The sequence below is a fragment of the Panthera leo genome, chromosome D4, assembly GCF_018350215.1.
Source record: "Panthera leo isolate Ple1 chromosome D4, P.leo_Ple1_pat1.1, whole genome shotgun sequence".
Lineage (NCBI taxonomy): Eukaryota > Metazoa > Chordata > Mammalia > Carnivora > Felidae > Panthera > Panthera leo.
Genome location: NC_056691.1, coordinates 14,894,706 through 14,918,932, shown reverse-complemented (window position 1 = coordinate 14,918,932; position 24,227 = coordinate 14,894,706). Strand labels below are relative to the sequence as shown.

Genomic DNA, 24,227 nt, shown 5'->3' with positions numbered 1-24,227 from the left:
TGTAACTGACATAACACTTGTGTAAACTTACGGTGTACATGTACTGATTTGAGACATATATTGCAATATGACTGCCACTATCTAATACCCCCCTCGTGTCACATAATTATCATTTCTTTTTTGTGATGAGAACTTTTAAGATCTAGTCTCTTAACAACTTGCAAATACAGGATACAGTTTTGTTAACTACAATCACAGTGCTGGGTATTAGGTTCCCCATAACTTATTTATCTTCTAAATGCAAGTTTGTACTTTGTGACCAACATCTCCCCAATTTCCCTGCCCTCATTTCCTGGTAATCACCATTCTATTCTGTTTCTATGAGTTCTGCTTTTTTAGATTCCACATGTAAGTGAGACCATATTTGTCTTTCATGGTCTGACTTATCTAAAAAAGATATTTAACAGAGCCTGTGTGAACTCATCCTATTTCCTTCTAGAAAATAAGTTAGTTCTCAGAGATGGGGGAAATGCCTCGATCCCATTGTATCACTTTCCATCCTACATGACTTACCAGAGGTTCTTGAGACTGCGTTTCAGTTCTGATGACGACTGTTGAGCCATTACATTTCATCTACTCGACGATCCATTCATGATCTATCCACTCGAGTGTTTGTTTAAAGCCTAGTATATGTCAGGCGTTATTTAGGCATTGAGGCTACAGCAGCAAGCAAAACGGATGAAAACTTCTGCTCACAGAGCTTGTGGAGAGAGACAGAATGAACAAGAAAAATAAGTAAAATATATAACACTTCACCGGATATATGATAAACAGGAAAATTATACTATCAGTGCTTTGAAACATTTCAGGCCATGATTAGCTCGCCTTAGACAGTGGGTAAAAATGTGGAGATATTGGGCTGGTGAATAAAGGAATCTCTTGTAAACAACTCCTTATTAATAATTTTTAGTAAATCTCATAAACTTTCAGGGGTGTAGTGGTACATTCTTGTTTCGGTGTGGCTCATTTTTAAGCTAATGTTCACGGTTTGTCTCAATATGTTGCAGTTACGTTCAGTATTACAACGAGAGTTTATCAGCAGCAGAATTGCATATACTTGCAATGTCTTCAAGTGTGAAAATTGGCATTAAATTAAAAGCATATCGAGCATTAATGCTTTCTCCTTGATAATGAGATTGTAATTATAGGGAACTTTACACCAAGTGATGATGGCCCTGCCTCCTATTATATTCTAGGACGATAGCCTTAACACAAAACACGACATTGCTGTGGTCAGAGGAGATATTTTATGCTTAGCTTCAGAAGATAGAAATATTCCCGACCTAACTTATCCATGAAACACGCTGTGTGTGCATGTGTGTGTGAGAGAAAGAGAGAGACAGAGACAGAGACAGAGAAACAGAAAGAATTTTCTGGACTTCATACATACACACTTATGGACAGAGAAAAGACAACAGGCAAAGAGCCAGGAAAACAAGCAATCAAAAGTCCTTGGTGTGTGGTCAGGCGCAAAGTTGTAGCTGGGGCCTACAGCGACCATAGAAATGACTTAATACGCCAATAAAGTGTGCGTCCATTTTAGATATTCAGAGGCCAAAGCACTTAAAACAAAGTGATTTTCATGGCCACGATCCCCTGAGTCAGGAGCATACTCTAGCTCCCCAAGATACCTTAAACATTTAGCAGAGTCACCTGTACCATTGAAAAACTAATCTCCACGAAGTTCTCAAGACCACCTCCACTGTACTATAAATGCCATTGAATAAAATGAAGTGAAAATGATCAATAGGGGGAGGCAACCTAATTCTCCTCCCACCACCTCCCAAGACGACGAGCCTTAGAGTAAATGGTAGATGCTCTTTACTTTTGTGATGAGTCAGCAGGTTTGGCAATGTCTCTATCGTCAGAAATGTGCATTGGGGATAAAGTAAACTTCTACCTAAAAATATGAATGTTTTCTCGAAGAACAACATTCACATCAGAACAATATTAGTCACAAAACATACTGACAGAGTGCTGTCAGCGTTCCAAAGTTTCTGGGTTGGCAGCATGTTTAGAGGTAGGAATTCACCAAAGGAAAATCATAGCAAATCACTGTCACTATATCACTATATCACTATAGTGATATCACTATATCACTATAGTGATATCACTATTGTTATGCCCAGAATTCGTGATCCCCAAAGACCACTAGGGAGCCGAGTCCGATGCAAAAGCAAAAGAACCTTTATTCGAGCTAGCTCGAGCTCAATCCCCTACCTACACCAATGCAGCGGTGAGATACCAGGGAGAGAGAGCGAGTTTCAAAAGCACAAAGGTTTTATAGGGGTCTAGGGGCAGTTGGTGAGGTAATGGCTGTGGCCTCAGCCGATTGGCTGGGGAAGGGTCGTGGCCTCGGCTGATTGGCTGGGGAAGGGTCAGAGTCCTGTTACGCAGGTCGCTGGGCGTGTTTTGATCAGGAAGTTTGAACGGGTGAGCGGGAGGTTACTCAAGGGGAGGAGGCGCGGTCTGAGGTTTCTGTGATTTTCCCGGAAAAGGGGTCATGTCGGGGACATAGTCACTCAAGGTGGAGAACACAGAACAAGATGGAGTCGGCCGGCATAGTCCCGCCCTTTCAACTATATCACTATAGTGATATCACTATATATTATCACTATAATTCTGGGTTCAATCTAAGCCCATTGCCGAGTGACCTTGAGTTGAGTCACTGTACCTTCTCAAACCTCGGTTTCTTCGTTTGTAATAATGTCGTAGAGGAGGGAGAAATAATGTTCCTTCTATCCAGGTTCTAGTTTAGACCCCTGTGAGAGAAGACAGATTAATAAGAGAAAAACAAACAGAAGTTTATGAATGCTTCCAGCTCATTATGCATGAGAGATACCCAGGGGAAAATCAGTCACTCTCTGGAGAGGCTTCGAACTCTGACTTAAATCCCATCTTCAGCTAAAGACGAAAGAAAGGTGGGAAGAGGCTGGTTACTGGGAAGTTATTAGAAAATGCACGATGAACAAAGGTGAAGCTTATTATGCAAACTTAAGTCTGGTGCCTTCCCCATTGATAAGATTCTCTCCTGATTTAGTCTTCCTTCTCTTCCTGATACCCAGAGGAAAACACTGTTACAAGTGGAGAGTTTCTTTATAGATGTAAATTTCTTTTTCAAAAGGGCAACTTCTCCTCTGCCTTCAGAGCGGCTCCAGAAAGCAGTCTGCTGCTTCTCAAATAATTAGCTCAAAACAATACTTACGCCCAGGAGGCAGAGTTTGGGGTGGCTTGTTCAGCTACCTTTCAAAAGTGCCTGCCTCCTAGGGTTGCCAAAAGGATTAAAAGGGCTAAATACAAGTGAGGAACTCACGAAACACAGTTGGAACATAGAAAGTACCCAATAAAAATTAGCCATTGTTATTTCCGAGCAATGGTTTTCAATGTGTGGTCTCTGGACCACAGCAGCAACATCAGCTGGGAAGTTGTCAGAAGTACAAATTTTTCAGACCTCATCCCAGACCAGCCGAATCACAAACACTGGGGCAGGACCAGCACTTTGTTTGTTTGTTTGTTTTAATAACTTTTTGAGGGGGAGGCGGGGTGACAGAGGATCCAAAGCAGGCTCCGCGCTGACAGCAGGGAGCCCCATGTGGGGCTCAAACCTGTGAATTGGAGATTATGACTTAAGCCTAAATCAGATGCTTAACCAACTGAGCCACCCAGGAACCCCACCCCCTCCAGCACTCTGTTTTAAGAAGCCCTGCAGGTGATTCTGGTACAAACTGAAATTTGAGAATGATGCTTATAGAATATAGGGTAAAACAAAAAATATGTTCTGCTAGAATTTATTACTGAGAGCTCCTGGGTTTTTTTGTGAATATTTAAATGCAGGAGAGCACTCGATTTTTTTTTATTTTTCTAATAACAGGAAAAAGAATTCCAGTAGTGGCTTGAGAACTGTAGGATTTCTATAGGATAACTCTTATCATTTTTTATTTTGCCAGGTAGAATACTTCACACCTACACAACTATATGCCAGGGTATCTATTATTAAATTGTCTACTTTGTAAAGCCAAAGATACAATGGAAAAAGTCATTTAAGAGGGAGAGCCTAGGGGTACTTGGGTGGCTGAATCAGTTAAGCATCTGCCTCTTTATTTTTTGTTGTTGTTGTTTTTAATTTTTTTTTCCTAATGATTTATTTTTGAGAGACAGAGCATGAGTCGGGGAGGGAGAGAGAGAGAAGGAGACACAATCTGAAGCAGGCTCCAGGCTCTGAGCTGTCAGCACAAAGCCCGAGGCGGGGCTCAAACTCACAAGCCTGAGCCGAAGTCAGGTACTTAACCGACTCAGCCACCCAGTGCTCCCAGCATCCGGACCCTTGAATTCACCTCAGGTCATGATCTCACGGTTCGTGAGTTTGAGTCCTGAGTCAGGCCCTGCACTGATAACATGAAGCCGGCTTGGGAATCTTCCTGTCTCTCTACCTTTCCCCTGCTCTCATGTGCTCGCTCTCTCTCTCTCTCTCTCAAAAATAAATAAATAAACTTTAAAAAAAAAGGGGGGGGAGAGCCTACGGTATCAGTCATAGTCAGGACATGCTACACTGGGACTCGGCCTACCGTCTTCACTGGTCTCAACCATTTCCGGAAACAACTGTGTGACTGTAGGATTGGAGCATAGGCACGTGCTGCTTCGGTGGCAGAGCTAGGTACCGGGTGTAGAACAGGGTTTCTAATTCTGTATGTTTTGTTGCTTGAAAAGACTCAAGAAGGTGTGCACGCAGTCAAAGGTGAAATCACTCCTCAGAACTAAGTGTACCAAAGTGTGTGTTTTTGTCACTGCTTCCTCCACACTGCTGCCATAGAGATTTCCTTAAAGCGCTCATTTAAACCTGTCGCCACGCAGCTTCAAAGACTTAAATGGTTCCCTTAACCCTGGCACTTGGCGGTCTTTGTCATCCGGCATCTGCCGCCCTGTGACATGAACTCCTATCCCGTGTTTACACCTGCGCCACGGATCCTTCCTTTGCAGCCCGCCCTCCCTCAGTAGGGAGTCAGCCCTTCGTAACTGAGTTTCCCCGAGCCCAGGGTGCAGACCTCTGGAAGTAATTTTACATCACACTAATAATTGTTGTTTGTGCGTCTTGTATCTCGACAAGACTCTTACTTACTTTTTACCGACAGCCAGAAGCACATTTTCATTTTTGTTTCTCCGGCAGTTGGCAGAGAGCCCAGCACCAAAGAGGCACTTGGTAAATTAAGACTTTCCCCGGATCTAAACTGTGAGATCCATGTACGAGGCAGAGATCAGCTCAGGAAAACACGGCAATCACCTGGAGCTTCTCTCCTCCCACGGAAGGACCCAAATCTTTGAATTTCAAGGAAAAAAAAAAACTCTGCCACTCCCAAGATTCTGGGGACATCTTCGTCAGGCAGACGCGATCTCCAAGGCAGAACATTCTATTTGTCAGCCCTGTCTTCTAAGGAACACGGAAACGTGTTTTGTTAAGATATTCTGACCCCAAGGTTACTAAGTTAGTTGCTATTGGGTCGAAATTCCAGTTTTTATCCCCGGCTCTAAGGCATGAGTTTTATAGCTTCAAGATTTAAGTCAAGGCTGCAAAATCAGCTGGATACAGCACTTTAAAAGCAGGCAACCCCACATTTGTTGGCCTACTGAGTAATCCCTCTGGCTCCAGAATCATGGTAATTATTTTCTCATCCACAATCCGGCCGCTCTGCCTCTGATGTCCCCCATAGCCCTGCTACTGCTTCCCAAGCTCTCAGATGGGCATTTTAGAAGACTTTCCCTTCTCAACTTGGCTTTGCTCTGTGCCCCTGCTATTTTATTCTTGCTAAGTCATTCAGCCCGAAGCATTTGGCCCAGGGTACCTGGAACACCCAGCCAGTGATCCCAGCCTGTTCCTTCCCTGGGGCATTCAACGCTTAGGAGTTACAACACCTTGAATTAATTGCAAGTTGTTTGAAAATATCTTATTTGTTTGGTGGCTCACCGTCGTTTTGTACCTACGGCCACATCCCTTTGGGCCAAAAGGTACATTTCCAGTTTTTAAGTGAATTGGAATAATGAGTAGATCTGTAAGGAATGGCAATAATGCCCCCTCCCCTCCCCTAGCCCTGTTAAAGACCCAGCTCCTCACTGTCTGCCTTAAAAAAAATCTATTGACCATTCTCTGTTGCTGATTCTGAGATGTCGAAGACTCCTCCTTTCCCGGAAACTTCTATGGTGCTCTTTTGCAATGACCAATGGAAGAAGCTTCAGTTTTCTCATCCTTGCAAGGCTCTACAAGGACTCATTCCGATCAAATAAATAAAGCAAAGTGTTGGCACACAACACATACATTGTAAATAACCAATAAATGGTAGTTATTATTGCACTGGAGTTGGGAAGCTGTATTAATTTCTGGGGTTGCTATAACGAGTACCAAAAATTGGCTTAAAATAATGGATATTTCTTGCCTCACAGTGCTGGAGGCTGAAAGCCCAGGGAAGGTATTGGCAAGGTCATGCTGTCTCTGATGGCTCTGGAGGAGAATCTTCCCTTGTTTCTTCTAGCTCCGAGTGGTTGCTGGCAATCCTTGGTTCCCTGGCTTGCAGACGAACCGTTTTGGTGATATGATTGTCTTCCAATGTGTCCGCACAGAACCTTCCCTCTGTGCACGTCACTCTCTGTGTCCAAAGGTCCCCTTTTTATAAGGACTCCAGCCATATTGGATTAGGACCAATGACCTTATTTTTAACTGTAGACCTCTATAGAGACTGTATTTCCAAGTCGGGTCACATTCTGAGGGTTAGAACTTCAACATGCCTTTTGGGGAGGACATAATTCGATCAAGAACAGAAGGGAAGAATAACAGAATATGTCAGCACCAAATATAATGACAAGAGTTCAGGACACTCCAAACTATGCCACTTTGGTACACTGATTATTTTGAGCCGCAGGCACTGGAAAAACAGCAAATGCCGCAAGAGGCTTTGCCTGAACTCCCCTCATCTGACTAGACACAGATGCTCCAACAGGAACTCAGTTGTCGTAAATTCCCTTCCTGAGAGTTTCATTACCCAGGGAGGAAAGACGCTTGTCACAGGAGAGGAGACTAGAAACTGGCACCATATCCCAACAGGCTTTGTCACAAACTGCCAGACCTCCCATCTACCCTTCCTAGCGGCCCATTCGTCTGTCCTACAAATCATTTACTCTCTACCAAGAAGCCTCATCCCCTCTCTGTTTTCCCTATTACGATACTATTTAGGTTTAAATTCTTAGCCACTTCAGAGAGTTACCCATTTTTCCTGGGTTTCTCCCATGGACACAGGAGCTATACGTGTTAACAAACCACTGTTTGCTTCCCTGTTGTTAATCTGTCTTTTATTACAGAGGTCTTAGCTGGAACTCAGGGATACAGGGAAAATTATTTCTTCTCCCCTACAGAGGCATAGTAACCCACCCACTGTGGTAAAAATATAAAATGGTATTTTGCTTTCCTAATAACTGACACAATTTTGCTTCGTTGGCCTCCCTTTTTTGCCGGGGAGCAGGATTGCCTAATTATATTCCATTCTAGTATGAAAGTTTTTCAATTCGCCTTTGGTTATTAAAACAGTCAGATAAGTTCCCCCCTCGGGCTCTGTCTGTAGCCCCTGTGTATCTCCTCAGGGTGGGGAGAAGGTGGTAAACCCGTTCTCCTGGGGAAAGAAAAATCAAAAGGCCCCAGTTTGTAGCCTTTGCTGATCTCCACTGTGTACTGAGAGTTATCTTGAATACTCCCACGATGGCTGATTCAAGCTACCCGTGAAAAACTGGCAAAATTCCTGAAAATTTAAACTTAGTTTCATGAGCAGATAGGAACTGTTTCCAGTATTCACTGAAGCAGGGTCTACTTTCTCACGACTGCTTTCTCCTTCTTCCCTCTCCCGTTCTCCAACCTGTGCCTACCCCCTGAAACTTCAGGCAATGGATGAGGGAGGCGGCAACACTGACACCTGAGGACCTGTGAGCTGCTGACGGCACTTCTGTCATCGCTTTCTGGTGGTGGTCACTTTTCCACTGCCAGCATGGCAGGGTCATCAGTCCCGTCTGCATGGCAGGTGTTCAAAACCAGATGTGCATTTGCCGGATCACTGGAGAATCCCGAGGGGCCTTTTACTGCGCTGTCTTCCATTCGGGAAATCCGGTTTTAAGTTGGCCCCCTTCTACCCATCTCCCCAGCAATTTTCCTTAGGAAATTCAATCTAGAGACTTTCCGAAATCGAGAGCCACTCTCCCACTGGTCACCTTTCTTGGGAGATATCTGCAAGAAAGCTTGTGCCCCATCCACCTGCTTTGGCATCCACACAATGGAGGAAAATCCAGTTATCTTTGCAAATAAAATGGTGGGGAATGCAGGTGTCTTCTGGTATTCCTCCTCCTGCTGTCTCTCCTGCCCCTCTCTCTTTGCCCAAATAGTATCACTCACTCTGCCCTTTCTTAGGAAGCAGCTTTGTACAGTAGATCCTTGTCAGCACTTAACCAAGCAGAAAGGAGCAAACATGTGGCTCTGGAATCCCAGAACGTACAGGAAAAGGAGAGCAACAAGTCTAAAGCCCTTCTCTACCACGGGAATAATGTAGGCAGGAATATTTCCATAATATGAATTCCGCTGTCTCCCCAAAAGACCTCATCTTCCTCTCTCCCGGAACCCCTTCAATATGGTTCATTGATAAAGACTATGACATCAGCTTGGCCTTCTGAACAATAGACAGGCAAGGACTAGGATTCTCACGGTCTAAACCCAGGCCCTTGGCCTTGGAGAATTCAGTAATTTTATTATCAGAGCTCTGTGTCCACAGTATTTGCTACACTTTGCAGCAAACTTTGGGAGGCCGAAAAGGTATCAATAATAATAGATAGCATCGTGAAGCAAAGAACAATCAACACCTCACAGCATGTGCTCTATGACGTTAGTATTCTAGTATTGGCGGGGGGGGAACTTGTTTTTAATCAAAAATGACCATAAAACAAACAAACAAACACACACACACACAAAACTGACCATAATCGAATCAGCCTTCCAAGTTGGAAGAACGGAGCGAGGAAATAATTTACGTCACTGGGAAAATAAACCTCTCTGTAGCCTCCTTTCAATCGCACAGACTGGTGCACAAGGAGAACGGAGCCCAACGGTAGATGGTTTCACAGAGTAAGAACACACTCATCTGTCTTTGGAGAAGAGGAAGGTCTCCGGAGCAGAGACTGAAAATAGGGTCTATTTTCATTTCCGAGGAGGAAGAAGTAGAAATCAAAGAGCGAGCGAAAAAATAGCAAGAAAGCAATAGCGCAGTGGCTGAGTATTATTTGGTTTGTCATGTTTCCATTTTCCACTTAAGATGTTTGCTCTGCGAGGACATAAAGTCCATCTGTGCTGACCAACGTGCAGTAAAGACTGTCGGCCATAAATGCCCCATACGGGTGCTTTTTTCCATGGAATTCCAGGAAAGGGGGATGGGTATGGCACTTGGTCCAGCATGGAGCAGAGAAAAGGGAACCTGCGCGGGAGGTGGGAGTGAGTCGTCCCCCTAGCTTGAAGTAGGAGCCAGCGCTGAGCCGACATCCAACCCTGGGAAAACAGAGAAATCCTGGAGAAGACAGAAAACACAGGGCCTGCGCTGACATCTGGGTTTCACCATTAATACTGTTGTTGTTGTTATTATTCTCCATTAAAGGAGCCAAACAGAACACACGCAAGACAGATCTCAGCAACATCAAAGACACGCAGGCCCTCTATCTGCCTATCATTACCAGCTTGCTGTCTGCCCCTAATAAGTACTAACTTTTATTTATACTGAGAGCCTCGCGGTGAGAAGCTTGGAAAAGGCGGCCATTTCCTGGGGCTGACACGTGGCTGGCCAGGATCACCCCACGCCACCCGCGTGGCTACTACCATTGTACCATCTTCATCTGCTAGAGGGGGGGAACAGCAGATGCCCTCACGGTGGCCCTTCCTTTTCCAGAAACCGAAGTCTGTCAGCGAGCCCTGTGACTCCACAGAGCTGAGTCAATCCGAGCCAATCTGCACTGTTGTGAGGCGTGCAGGCCCCGTGTCCCGCTGACCCGCTTGGCAAGGACACCTTTCCCGCCCCATGCGAACGGCACTGTGTGGTCCTTTCTTCTCTGTGGAAGAAAACTCAGTGGCTAGACCTTTGGTTCGTTACAGATGTAAAAAAAATGCTCCTCTGAAGGGGCAGCACTCGAAAGTCTTTCCCGATAAGCATCTCTTACTAGGGATTCCACATCTCGTCATCTGAGAGGGCCCCACGTGGCATTTTGGTGATAGTTTGGTGCCACGGCTCTGTGACATCAGCAGCTAAGCCCTCAGCAGACTGTGTTTCAGCTTGTGAAATTCAAACCCACAAATATTTACTTGAGTTGCTAGTGGCCGGCATGTCTCCCACACTCACAGAATGAAGTAGGAACGTGATGTTTTCATGGTGCTGCTTACGAGCCATGGACAGTCAAGTATCTCACACTCTTCTTTCCAGAGATGCTAGTGGCTTTTCCTTGGTTCTTTCTTCCTAATTTTTTTTTTTTTTTTTTTTTTTGATTAGCAGGGGGAGGAGTAGAGAAAAGAGGAGGCAGAGAATCCCAAGCGGGGTCCGCACTGTCAGCACAGAGCCTGACGAAGGGCTCAGTCTCACGAACTCTGAGATCGAGAGTCAGATGCTCAACCTACTGAGCCACCCCGGCGCTCCCTTTCTTCCAAAGTTTTAAACTGTCACGTCTCTAGTTAGTAATGTATTTTCTTCAGGGCGACTGGGTGACCCGGTCAGTTGAGCATCCAACTTCAGCTCAGGTTCATCTCATGGTTCCTGAGTTCAAGCCCCACATCGGACACTCCACTGTTAGCACGGAGCCTGCTTTGGATCCTTTGTCCTCCTCTCTCTGTGCCCCTTCCCCACTGGTTCTCTCTCCCTCCCTCTCAAAATAAATAAATAAGCTTTAAAAAAAGTAATGTCTTTTCTTCAAGGTGGAATAAAAGGCTTTAACATGTGAATTCCATAAAGGAAGCCTACTGACATACCGCTCTGAACTGCTTGTAAGCTGTCCAAAACAACTTGGTGAAATACGTATGATCCTGAGATTCCTGAGGAGACAGGGTAAAAGTTCTTGATCAGGTGCGCTTTGGTGTCGATTTACACTACGTGCCTTTGACTAACTTTCTTCCTAGAAGAGTCCCTACTGCTTGTCAGAAGTTGTGATACCGGGTACTTTCAATAAAGGAGTCATTTCTTATTAGAGCCAGTCACCATGTGAACTTGGATAAGGTTTTCCTAGCTCAGCTTTCTCTTTCACAAAATTAGATTGCTGTATGATCTGCTACGTAGTCGGCTTCACGAAGAATCACCGTGGCATACAAACGAGGATAATTGAGCACATCGCACCTCCGACACGGATCCTCAGGATAATTGGCACGTTATGAGGGCAAAGTAATTGGAAAATTAAAGAAGGAAGGGAAAAGACTGTAATGAGAAAGAGGGGAAGGAAGGAAAGATAATAGGATTAGTTCAACATTAGGAAAGCACTGAGGTCTCATTGCATTTTTCATTCACAATTTCCCCTGGCTAGGAAATCTGCTCCAAAAATAGGAACCCAAAATTTGGGGGGGGGGTTCACTAATAGGCTGAGGATACATGAACAGTCTTTATACTTGTCAACAAACAGGTTTCTGTTGCCCACTTTTGTAACCCCAACATCTCACACATAAAAAGTATTCAGTAGAGGCTCTGATAAATATTTGTAGAGTAAATGTTTAAAACTAGTGTGGAAACCATTAGATAAAAGGTTGATAAGGAAATGGAGAGATCAGGCGGTGAACACTTCAATTCAAGAATCAATATCATTAAAGTGGAACAGCCAGCGATGAGGTACCTCCTGGAGTGATGCAATGTTACATACACAACATCACATTCTTGCAAAAGTCTGAACTGGATTAAGCCTTTAGAGCTCACTTCTGGTAGAAAAAGAAAACGGCAGCTGGAGGAACAAGTTAAACACCAGCTCGAGGAAACAGACAAATCCAGAATGTAGGACATTTTACAGGTCAGCTCACTAGTATCTTCAACAAGTCAATGACAAGGAGAAAAAGAGAGAGACACACAGGAAAAAAGAGAGAGAGAGAGATTGAGATTACTACTTTGGATTTCAATTGATTCCCAATTTGAACAAATAAATTATACAAGGACAATTGGACAGATTGGAATGTGTACTGTGTGTTAAATGATTCCAAGGACTTATTGTTTAGTCATGGATGATATTAGTACTATAGCTATGTGGGAAAGTCTCCATTTTTTTTTTTATGTATCTAATTTTATTTTTTTATTTTTTTTCTTTTTTTAAAAAATATATGAAATTTATTGTCATATTGGTTTCTACAACAGCCAGTGCTCATCCCAACAGGTGCCCTCCTCAATAACCATCACCCACCCTCCCCTCCCTCCCACCCCCCATCAGCCCTCAGTTTGTTCTCAGTTTTTAACAGTCTCTTATGCTTTGGCTCTCTCCCACTCTAACCTCTTTTTTTTTTTTTTTCCTTCCCCTCCCCCATGGGTTTCTGTTAAGTTTCTCAGGATCCACGTAAGAGTGAAACCATATGGTATCTGTCTTTCTCTGTATGGCTTATTTCACTTAACATAACACTCTCCAGTTCCATCCGCGTTGCTACAAGGGGCCATATTTCATTCTTTCTCATTGCCACGTAGTATTCCATTGTGTATATAAACCACAATTTCTTTATCCATTCATCAGTTGATGGACATTTAGGCTCTTTCCATCATTTGGCTATTGTTGAGAGTGCTGCTATAAACATTGGGGTACAAGTGCCCCTATGCATCAGTACTCCCGTATCCCTTGGATAAATTCCTAGCAGTGCTACTGCTGGGTCATAAGGTAGGTCTATTTTTAATTTTTTGAGGAACCCCCACACTGTTTTCCAGAGTGGCTGCACCAGTTTCCATTCCCACCAACAGTGCAAGAGGGTTCCCGTTTCTCCACATCCTCTCCAGCATCTATAGTCTCCTGATTTGTTCATTTTGGCCACTCTGACTGGCGTGAGGTGATATCTGAGTGTGGTTTTGATTTGTATTTCCCTGATGAGGAGCGACGTTGAGCATCAGTCTCCATTTTTTTTAAGTTTCTTTCTTTATTTTCTTGGGGGAGAGGAAGGGAGAGCGAGAGAATCCCAAACAGACTCCACACTGTCAGCCTGGAGCCTGACATGGGGCTTGATCTCACAAACTGTAAGATCATGACCTGAGCCAAAATCAAGAGTCAGATGCTTAACTGACTGAGCCACCCAGGTGCTCCCAAAAATCTCCATGGTTTTAGAAATGGATATCAAAATAGAAGGATGTGATATTTGGGATTTGTTTAAAATACTTAACACACACACATAAAAGAAAGGGGAATCCGTGAATATTGTGTGGCAAAATCTTTATAATCACAGGGCCTTAGTGATAAGTATAAGGATGATGCATGTATTGGGATACATTTTGTTGTTCTGCATGCTTTGGGTTTGAAACAGTTATAATTCTCTTCAAAAGTAAACACCTTGGGAATGTTCTGACCAGGAAGGGGCATAGGGAGCTTTCTGAGGTGCTAGAAATGCTCTCTATCTCATCTGGGTGGTAGTAACATAGATGTGCACATTGGTAAAGCTCATCAGGTTCTACGCTTAAAATTTGTGCTTTTTGTGGTATTTGTTTTATTGCAACAATGATTATTGTTACATTGCATTAAAATAAACGAGCCTCCATCTTGAGCAAGCCAAGTTAATTTAAACAAACACCTGCATGAGTTATTACATGCAATGCCTATCTATTCCCCTGGTCCTATCAGATGCCTCCACGTCAGAGATTCTGGAGAATTCCAGCATCCACTCTATTCACTGGCCTTCTGTGTGCAAAAAAGCAATGGCACTCAGTCCCTGGGAGCACATTTTAGAGAAGGGAAAAACTATCACCCAGTTTCTGGGGTAATGGGCTTGAAAAACAGGCAATTACGAGCATTGGCCTTGACTCATCAGCGTCTCAGAGCTCTTGAAAGAAGCAATGGAGGAAAACCTGATGTGTTTTTAGGCAAAAGGATACAAGGAGGCCGGGGGAAGGGGCTAAAGGGACAGCAACCTTAGGATGAAGCCAAGACTGTATGCAGTGAAGTGGAAAAAAAAAAAACAGGGTTTTTGGCATCATTGAACCACCAGATCAACCCTCACCTGAAAGCCATCTTAATGTTGGAGTTTCCAGTTTATAAGGAATAAATTCCCTTATGATTTAAGCCTAGTCGAATCAAGCCACTTTAGCTAATACAGTGATTAATGTCCTGTCCTGTGCGACCCCCAACAATGACCGTATCTGTATGAAAGAAGAGAGGACACCAGACTCTTGAGCAAACAATATGCAACCTGGGCAGGGGTCTATGAAGTAGCCAGAAACAAAGGCTCTCATCTAGTAGGGACATCATATTCAGGGAAGAGACTGACATTTGGTTACATGTCCTTCAGTGAGTCTACTGGTGGTGGCAAGAATAGTTGAACTAGAAGCACAGGAGAGCTACCTCTAGTAAATTCCATTCCATAGGCTGTGGCACATGGTAGGTTTTCATGGTCTATTCCGGAATTTAGAAGCTACACTTCTTCCCCATTATACATTAGAAACAAAGAAAAATCATGAGTACACTCTCAGACCCCCACATGTCATATCGCACAGCCCCAGTTACTGCCATAACCAGTTAGTGACACCTTGTGCCTTGCAGGAGGAGACCCCCAATGACGGAGCAGCAGGGGAGAAAGGCACCGATGCCCACGCCTGACCCTGCAGGGGTTACCAGCCAAATGGCTAGCGATGAGCGATATCCTCACTGACTGGCCAGTTCCAAAATGCAAATCAGTCTGAGAAGCTAGGCCATATGCCTGCTCCTGTTTTGTTTGTTTGTTTGTTTGTTTTGTTTTGTTTTGTTTTTGTTTTTGTTTTTGTGATTCTGCCTTCGGGTGGAGATCTATAACTTCTTATTTCACACTGAGTCCTTTCCATGAGCCCCTCTCCATGGCGATGCTTCTTTACTTTGAAAACTCAACACTATTTTCAATAAATATCCACTTTTCTCCAACTAGGTCTCTCAGAGAGTCTACCTTTCCTCCCATAAAATTTACTTACTCTTACTTTTTAAGTATAAGAAATGAGTCTTTCCTCCCAGAGCAACGCTCTTGGAGCAACGCTGAGCCTGGTCTGTGGGATCTTAGTGTTGCATCACTCGCGTCCACCAGATGGCGCACTTGCCGGGTCACACACCCAGAGTCCTGCAAAACTTCATCTCGTCGCTGAACACCAACATCTTCAGGAAACCAACCGCTTCTCCCTCTTTGCTGAGAAATCGCCAGGGCTTAAGTAACTGCCATCTGTGACTGTCCTGCTGGACACTTAACAAGGGTCTCCGAGGGTTTTCGTTAAGTGTAAGGTATGGAGCTAAGCCCTCGGGTAGCAACGGTGGTCTCTGGGAATCTAGTGGTAGAGATGGCTGTTTAGCAAATAATCACACAGGTAAACACACAGCCCCCAACTCTGACTCATGCGATAGAAGGAAACCAAGGTAGCCGGTCGTTAATGCCACACAGGACCAAGCCTGAGAGGTGGAATCCAAAGGAGGAAAAGGAGCTAAATTATGGAAGCGGGGAGAGGAAGCCTTCTCCCGAACAGAAGGAACAGCAGGTAAGAAAGCACAGAGGCTGGGAGGGATTATGGCACTTTGGAAAGGCCAGTAAAAAGGAAAGCCAGAACTTTCAAACTGAGGAGAAAAACAAAAGAAAGGAAGAGAATCGAATTATCCCATGGCTAAGTCCTGGGCTTCCTTAAACATCTATACCAACATGACCCCCAAATTTATATCTTCAAAGAATCACTTCCCTTCCTTTCAATTTCCATATGTATGTCTCTCCACTTAGTTCTTTCAAAGGCACATTCAAATACACAGGCAGCACCGAATTCCTGGTCCTCTCTGGTCTGATCACCTGTTCCCTGAATACCAGCGAGGGACTGAGCAGTACATTCCATTGCAAAATTCGGAAAACAGAAAGGAGTTCCTGAGTCCTCCTTTCCCCTTAGCTGTGTACACGATCTACCACCAAATCCTGTTAATTTTATCTACCAAATCTGACAGCTTTTCTCCTGATCAGTGATTCTCCAAACCGGCAACATTAGCATATCCAGGGAACTTGTCAGAATGGCCAATTCCCAGACCCCACCCCAGAGCTCCTGAATCAAAAGGCCCAGAAATCTGCATTCTAACCAGCCCTCCAAGGTGCGGCGGGGGGTGGGGGGTGGGAGGGGGGGATGTGTTGGAAGTCCAGCACAGTTTGAGAACCAGTGCCCTAGACCCAGAGTCCCCCTGCCTCTGCTGTGAACCTGCTCCATCGTTTCTCCTCTGGGCTGCTTTAGTGGGTCTGCAATTTTTCTTCCCCGCCTTGACTACAGCCTCCTCTCAGGGTGAATCCCAACCCTGGCATACACTGTCATCTACTGGGATCCACTGGCAGCCCACTACCTGGGAATCTCGGTGGTGGGGGCGGGGGCGGTATTATTCTGAAGCTTCACTTTAAAGGCCAAGAATTAAGCACCACTAGAGCCAGACTGATCTTTGAAAATGCAGATCTGTTCTTGCAATTACCTAAAACAAGCCCGGGTCAAGCCCACATTCCTATGGCCTAAGAGGCAGGTAAGGGATCTGACCCCAGCATCCAAAGCCTCACTCCGTCCCAGGTATTCTACGGGAAAGCTTCTGTCCAATGCAGGCTCTCCTGCCCTAAATCGCTCTGTGCTACCCTTTGCCTGATAACCTTCCTGGTAATCATTCTGTAATCTTGGCTCCAGCCTCCCTCCCCCAGGGAAGTCTTTCCCAAGCTTCTTTGTCATGGAAAGAGTGTGGTGCGGAGGCTACAGATACCTCTTTGTCCAGAAAGTCCTGATCTAGGAGCTTAAGGCCTGTGGATTGATTTATTTTCAATTTTATACTTACCTGTGATTATTTGATTCACGTTCATCTTTCTCACTCGACGAACTGCACGAGTTGGACATACAAGGATACGCTCACATGTATTTAGTTGAATGATTGAACAACTCTTGGAGTTGGGTACTGATTAGTGTTCTCCTAATTTCCTAAGGGGAAACTGTGTTTCCTAGTGTTTCCTAAGGGGAAACTGAGTCTTCACAGTCTAAGCACCTTGCTCAGATCACACAGCGAGTAAATGGCGGGGCTGGGTTTCGAACCCAGATCAGGGATTTTTAGCATCACACCCTCCGAGCGGGGCTCCAGGAGAGAGATTTCCACTCTCTGATCTGGGGCCTGAGTTTCCACAGTTGCTCGGGACTAAGCGTTGTTTGGTCCCGGTCAGAACTGGACTCAGCTTGAAAGGCACACAGTTATTTCCTTCCTATTGAAACTGCAATCTGCTCCAAGGAAATGAAGCTTATGGCTCTCAGGGTATAAAGGGCAAATGTGCGGGAGAAGCCAGAGATCAAACTGTTAAGTACACTTGTTATAGAATTTTTCATGAGCTGGATTCAAATGCTATCAGTGGAGCAGCTCCCCCTTGGATTCAAAAGAGCGAGAACAAAGGGTGAGGAGAAAGGCAGCTGCCAGTGCCTAATCAGAAGCCAGATGGAATGTTCCAGGCCTGGGGACGCGGAGTAGATGCAGCCAAGGACTAGCACAGAGGTCACAGGAGAAGCCAGTGCAGCCTAAGCGAAGAAGCTGTTTCTCCCTCGGCGTGAACGCAGGGGGCGACGTTCGATTCCCTGTGGTTTATCGGAGGGTCCCCTCCGTTTGCATCAGCTGCCGTTCCTCTCACTGCACGAGAGTGAGTTGAAACTCCAGGTCACTTTGCCTCTTTCAGGCCCGGTGTCCTCAGAGGCAAAATTGGGAAGTTCATCTTAGATGACCTTGAAAGATGCTCTCGGCTAGAAAATTCTGTGATTCTCTGAACAATGCTGTTAGGATGGACTCCGGGAAGACAGGAACACGCGTGGCTATCGGTAGTCCTTCCCAAAATCAAAATACATTGTGACCCTTTTATGCCGTCTCTCCACCCCAGCACATCTTATTCCCAAAGAAAGTGCTTCCGGTCAAGTCCAGCCTGCTTTGAAGTCCAAATTGAACCATCAAGTTCAAAGCAAAATGAATCCAAAGCTTAGTAAAGGCCACTAATATACTAAATCCCCAACTGAGGTACACCCGACTATTATTACAGAAACAGACATTTAGCAGATAATTTGGGTAGTCTTTTTTTTTTTTTTAATAATTTAATTTGCATGAAAATGAATGATGTCTCCTTTCGGACAATTAAATCAGAGTAAACCCAGATTGCAATTCACATTCGTGAAACACAAGGTTTTTAAGTATATATGGTATAGCTGGGTCAAGACATTTTTCTGAGGTTGATGTCAGCACTAAGAGTGAGTAGCTGTGAAGCGGGGGCCCGCTGAAAAACTGAAATAAATTCAGCTCTGATGTGCCTGGGCTCATGCTATTTGCTTTGCCCAGAATGTTCACTCCCCAGACCGCAGCTAAAGGAGTCTTGCCATTGCTTCAGCCCCATCACTGGCCTCGGAAGCAGCGTTCCAACACGGCCCCTGGATTCTGTGACCTTCGTCCTACTGGGTCGTGGTCTGTATTCCTTCCCCTTATATTTGGGCTCTGCAACTCCTCGACGGTTGTGGTGACACGGTGCCAGTTTCCAGACTCAGGCTTTAAGAAATTGGCGGCATTGACTTTCTGCCTTGGAACCCAGCCACCGTGGTGCGAGGACGCCAAACAGCCACATGTAGAGGCCACGTGTAGGTGGTCCAGCTGACAGTCACCGCTGAGGTCTCAGTCCACCGCCAGCACCAGCTGCCAGACATGCGAGTGATCGGGCTTTCGGATGATTCTGGCCCCCCGTGTGCACGCTGCCCCGGAAGACGCCACACGGTGTAGAGATGAGCTGTTCCCATCCAGCCCCATCCAGATTGCAGCTTCGTGAGCAAATTCGATGATTGTTGTCCTCGGCCCCTAAGTCTGGGGCGGCGTGTCAAGCAGTGATAGATAACAAGAACAGAAACCTTCCTTGAACGCTCACACCGCCGTCACCGTCAGCGTGGTAGTCATTAAGGCAGGTCACAATTATTCCCCCTCTCTCCTCCTTCTGGGTACGAGACGGAAATACGTTTCCCGCCTGCATTGAATTTAGGCGTGGCCACAGGCTAGAGTATGGCCAAGGGAATGCGATTGGAAAAGACAGGGGCCGATCTGGACAGAAGCTTGAAAATCTACTGTGCGACCCACCAAGTTCCCTTCCCCGTCACAGTAATGCCAGGGGACCACTGGGCAATCAATCTCTCTCCTCAGTCAGACTTTCTGATGGGAGGTGGCTGGGCAGGACTGCGATGCCAACCCGTGCGGGACATAGAGCACGAGGGACGAGGGACTTGTCGCACGAGGCCACTGGGATTTTTTCAAGTTATTTGTCGCCACAGCATATGACCAGATTTCTCAATGCCTGCGCTGCTGACACTGGGGGCTAGGTGATTCTTTGTCAGGGCGTATTGTCCTTTGCATAAGGGTGGTCAGCGGCAGCCCTGGCCTCCATCCACCGGATGCCAGTAACACCACCGCTCCGGCTGGGAAAACCAAAAATGTCTCCAGACATTACCAAAGTTCTCTTAGAAGCACCCAGGTGAGAACCACTGACCTAAGCTACTCCACGTGCAACCACCATCATGCAGAGGGAATTGCCTTGTCTTTATTCTTTGAAAGTCTTCCGTAGATACTTCTCTCTGACACTCTTATCATTCGCCACAGAGTGCCTTACCCTAGTTCCTTGGACTTGGTCACTCTGAAGACTGTAAGGAGAAGTGGAAAAGTAGGGCATGTATAATGATCTACCTAGAGCTTGAGCTTTCTGTTAGCGATGTGCCAAGGGAGGGGGTTGAAATTCACCAGCAAGCTGACCCAGTTTAGAACCATCGCAAATGGTTGTGCAGTATACAGACTGCACAACGGTACCTAAGCTAACCACAGGGATAAGTGGTGACTGAGATCCATCGCACTCCGTTCTATATGCTACCTCTGCACAGAAGGAGGGAGTTCTTATTCATCTGTCTGAAGGAGAGCCTGTAGGGGCGCCTGGGTGGCTCCGTCGGTTAAGCGTCCGGCTTTGGCTCAGGTCGTGATCTCGTGGTTCGTGAGTTCGAGCCCTGCGTCAGGCTCTGTGCTGATGCCTCGGAGGCTGGAGCCTGCTTTGGATTCTGTGTCTCTCTCTCTCTCTCTGCCCCTCCCCTGCTCATGCTCTGTCTCTCTCTGTCTCTAAAAAATAAATAAGTGTTAAAAAAAAATGTTTTTTTAAATGAAGAAGAGGCTGTAACAACAACAACAAAGAAAATAATAACAGCTTCACACCAAGGCCAGTCCCTGCATTGACCCAGGCTGTGGAGGAATCTGGGATAAATCCACATAGGCTAGGACTGGAAAATCAAAGCTTTCCTACCTGATATTGACAACAGGGATTCTCGTGGAAAGAGATGGAAAGTTCATGCCACTGGACAAGAGCAAAAGAAACTCAAGGCAAGACTGTCTAGTTTGAAAAGAAACACAGTGAAAATCTAAGTCTTCTTATACCCCCGATCCCCTATATTCCCTCCCCAAGGCCAACCACTGTCACTAGTTTCTTCTGTGGTCTTCCAGAGAAACACTAGGCATACACAGAGATATGTATATATAGGACCCCCTCTCTTTTTTAAAACACAAAGGTTCGTAAACAAATGTTTGCACATTGTTTTACATCTTATTTCTGAGCTTAAACATACATTTTTAGGTAGTGTGTCTTATCATTGCCTGCCTCATCATTTTACTGATGCCTATTTAATTTTATGGATAGGCATACTTTATATAATCTGTTTCTTATTGATGGACATTTAAGTTGTCTCCAAGCCTTTGCAATGATATCACTGTTTAAGTAGAAACTTTAAAAAGAGAAAACAAATTTAAAAACCGTCTTGTTTGTATGAGGCAAACTTTGCCAGGATTCCCTAAAACTGGTTATTTATCTAAATCAAACTGGCATCTCCATTAAATGACCCCAAATCCCTAAGCCCTCATATGTGGACCAGTGGAACTCTCTAATCTATGTAAATTAAGCACCAATTAGAACCATTTTATTAAAGTTTCCATATAAAACGCCAGCTAGACTGTATATATTAGTGCATGTCGAAATCAGCCCTTGTGTAAATTGTTTCCAAAAGCACACAGCCAGTAGGAATCACTGCCTTTGCTGTTTACGAAATTTCCCTCTGGTTCTGCTCAGGCGGTTCTTCTTGATGTTTTAAATTAACTCCCAAAGTCAAACAGTTCAGGGTGGTGCAGTGGAAATCCAACAGCAATGTAGGCCGGCCCCAGGGTACGCGATGACTCCTCCCACCTGGCCACCTGTGTCCCCAGCGGCTCCACCCCCCCCCCCCCAGGTCTACACAACACACATCACCACGCTTGATGGCTTCGTTGTACCAAATCGTGCTCCCCATCAGATCACCACCGCATTCTAGCCTGACAGCAAAACACTCTGGCCTGATCATCTCCCCAGTAACACCCTTCCATGCCACATTCGCTTCACCCTTCTCTGTTTCACTCTGACCTCATCCCGAGAAACTCTTCGCTGGGAGCACTTCCACATGGTCTATATCCTCATGCACTCTCCTTGCCTTAGGAAAACACAGACAATGCCGGTCATCTTTTTTCCCTTCCCTTTTCTTCCTGTGGCATCTTCTCCTTTCCTCTTTCACTCCCTCTCTTCATTATGACTGGCAATTCCGAAATAGCCCCAATCGTGACCGAGAGGCATTAGAGAAATCCCAGTGAGACTTTCCTACCAAGGAAAAGAAAAAGCACATTTTTCCCAAGAAGACGTCCAGATGGCCACCAGACCCACGAAGAGACACTCTACATCACTCACCATCAGGGCAATGTAAATCAAAACTACGATGAGATATCACCTCACACCTGTCAGAATGGCTAGCAGCAAAAAAATAAAATAAAATAAAATAAAATAAAATAAAATAAAATAAGAAATGGCAAGGATGTGGAGAAAAAAGGACACTTGTGCACTGTTGGTGGGAATGTAGACTGGTGCAGCCACTGTGGAAAATAGTATGGAGGTTCCGCAAAAAAATTGAAAATTGAAATACCCTATGATCAATTATTCCATTTCTGGGTGTTTACCCCAAAGGAAATAATAACACTAATTCAAAAAGATATAGGCACTCCTCTGTTTATTATAGCACTATTTACAACAGCTAAGATATGGAAGCAACCTAAGTGTTGATTTTTTTAAGAAAATATTGTATATGTATATAATCGAATATTAGTCAGCCATAAAAGAGAGGGAGATCTTGCCATTTGTGATAACATGGATGGACCTAGAGGGTATTATGCTGAGTGAAATCAGTCAGGCAGGGAAAGGCAAATACCATATGATTTTACTTACATGTGGAATCTAAACTAAAACAATCAGCTAAGGCGCCTGGGTGGCTAAGTCGGTTAAGCGTCCGACTTTGGCTCAAGTCATGATCTCACGGTTTGTGGGTTCGAGCCCTGCATCGGGCTCTGTGCTGACAGCTCAGAACCTGAAGCCTGCTTCAGATTCTGTGTCTCCCACTCTCTCCCCCAACCCCTCACTCACACTCTGTCTCTCTCTGTCTCTCAAAAATAAACATTGAAAAAAAATTAAAAAAAAAAAAAAATCAACCAACCACACTAACAGAAACAGACTCATAAACACAGAGAATGAACTGGTGGTTGCCGGCGGGGGGGGCGGGGGGGGGGATTGGGGAGATGGGCAAAATAGGTGAAGGGGATTAAGAGATACAAACTTCCAGTTATAAAATAAATAAGTCACAAGGATGAAAAGTACAGCACATGGAATATACGCAGTAACATTGCAGTAACTTTGAATGGTGACAGTAACTATCCTTCACAAGATGAGCATTTCATAAAGTATGTAATTGTCAAATCACTATGTAGCACACCTGATCTAACACAATACTGTATGTCAATTATCCTTCAATTGTTTAAAAACCTGTATTAAAGAAAAGAAAAGGAGAACTATAATTTTTAAGTTGAAATGCGTGTAATAAGGTTTGGTATAGTTACATTCCCAAACGTCCCTTTCAAAAAAGTTTACTCGCCTCTAGATAAAGCTGTCTTGCTTGGGGAGAGATATTAACAATAATCTCTTACTTATTAACAATGATCTACCGGGGCACCTGGGTGGCTCAGTCCATTAGGCATCTGACTCTTGGTTTCCCCTCAGGTCATGATCCCGTGGTCAGGCAGATGGAATCCGGTCCTGTCTCGGGCTCTGCAGACGACACAGAGCCTGCTTGGGATCCTCTCTGTCCCCGAATAAATGAATAAATAAACTGAAAGACAAAACAAAACAATGTTTTTCAGCAGCATCACTTTGTCGTTTCTCACCGTAATGTAGCAACATGATGCTTTCTTCATGCAGCCTCTTTGGCTGGAAATGAATTACCCTCAGTTTTAGCCTTTGAAAAATCTCTTTATCCTTTAAGCTCTTGCAACATGAATTGGTCCTTCCCCTGTACCCCTACATCAAGTTGTTTTTCTTGCTACTGAACACCTATTTCGTTTTGTTTTGCATTATTTGTATTTGTGTCTTCTCAAGCCTCCCTTGAGACACTGAGCCCCGTTAACACTTGTAAACCTCCCTACCAGGAGCACATCTGTCTGGCGCGTGGTAAATGCACACAAAATGTGCCCTAAAATGAAATAGGCTGCAGCGGGTCGGGTTAGGAACCGAAAGACCATTCACAAAGTGATCTCCCTGCCAAAATGCATTGTTTTTCAAATCATGGACTTATTGGTTTATATATAACCTACTTTATGCCGTAATAATTTCAGAAAGACTATACATAGTTCTACAATTTTTAAATAATGTCATATTTTATAAACTAAAGTCAGGATTGAAGATCAATATCAAGGAGAAAGGAGGAACCCAGATATGTGGGTGATAGGATGTTATATAGCCATAAAAATTGGGCTATACATGTTTGGCTCTGAGCTTCCTGGCAGCTAAGCACAAAGGAAAATGTGTTCAACGGCATGGTTCTTATTGTCGAAGAGGAGAAAACATACCATTGCTGGAGGGAAGCAAAATTTTCCTGGTACTTCGTTCTGAAACGAATCTC

At 44.7% G+C, this 24,227-nt stretch overlaps 1 long non-coding RNA gene across 2 annotated transcripts; it reads left to right on the top strand.

Annotated features, from left to right (window-relative positions):
• The first annotated feature begins 15,339 nt into the window (after positions 1-15,339).
• Positions 15,340-23,437, top strand: LOC122205485. Of its 2 annotated transcripts, none has more exons than XR_006196091.1 (3): positions 15,340-15,453; positions 15,611-15,704; positions 23,330-23,437. It is a non-coding gene; the product is annotated as an uncharacterized LOC122205485 (long non-coding RNA). The 2 variants fall into 2 exon arrangements; XR_006196090.1 differs by having other exon boundaries at positions 15,574-15,704.
• The last annotated feature ends 790 nt before the right edge of the window (positions 23,438-24,227 follow it).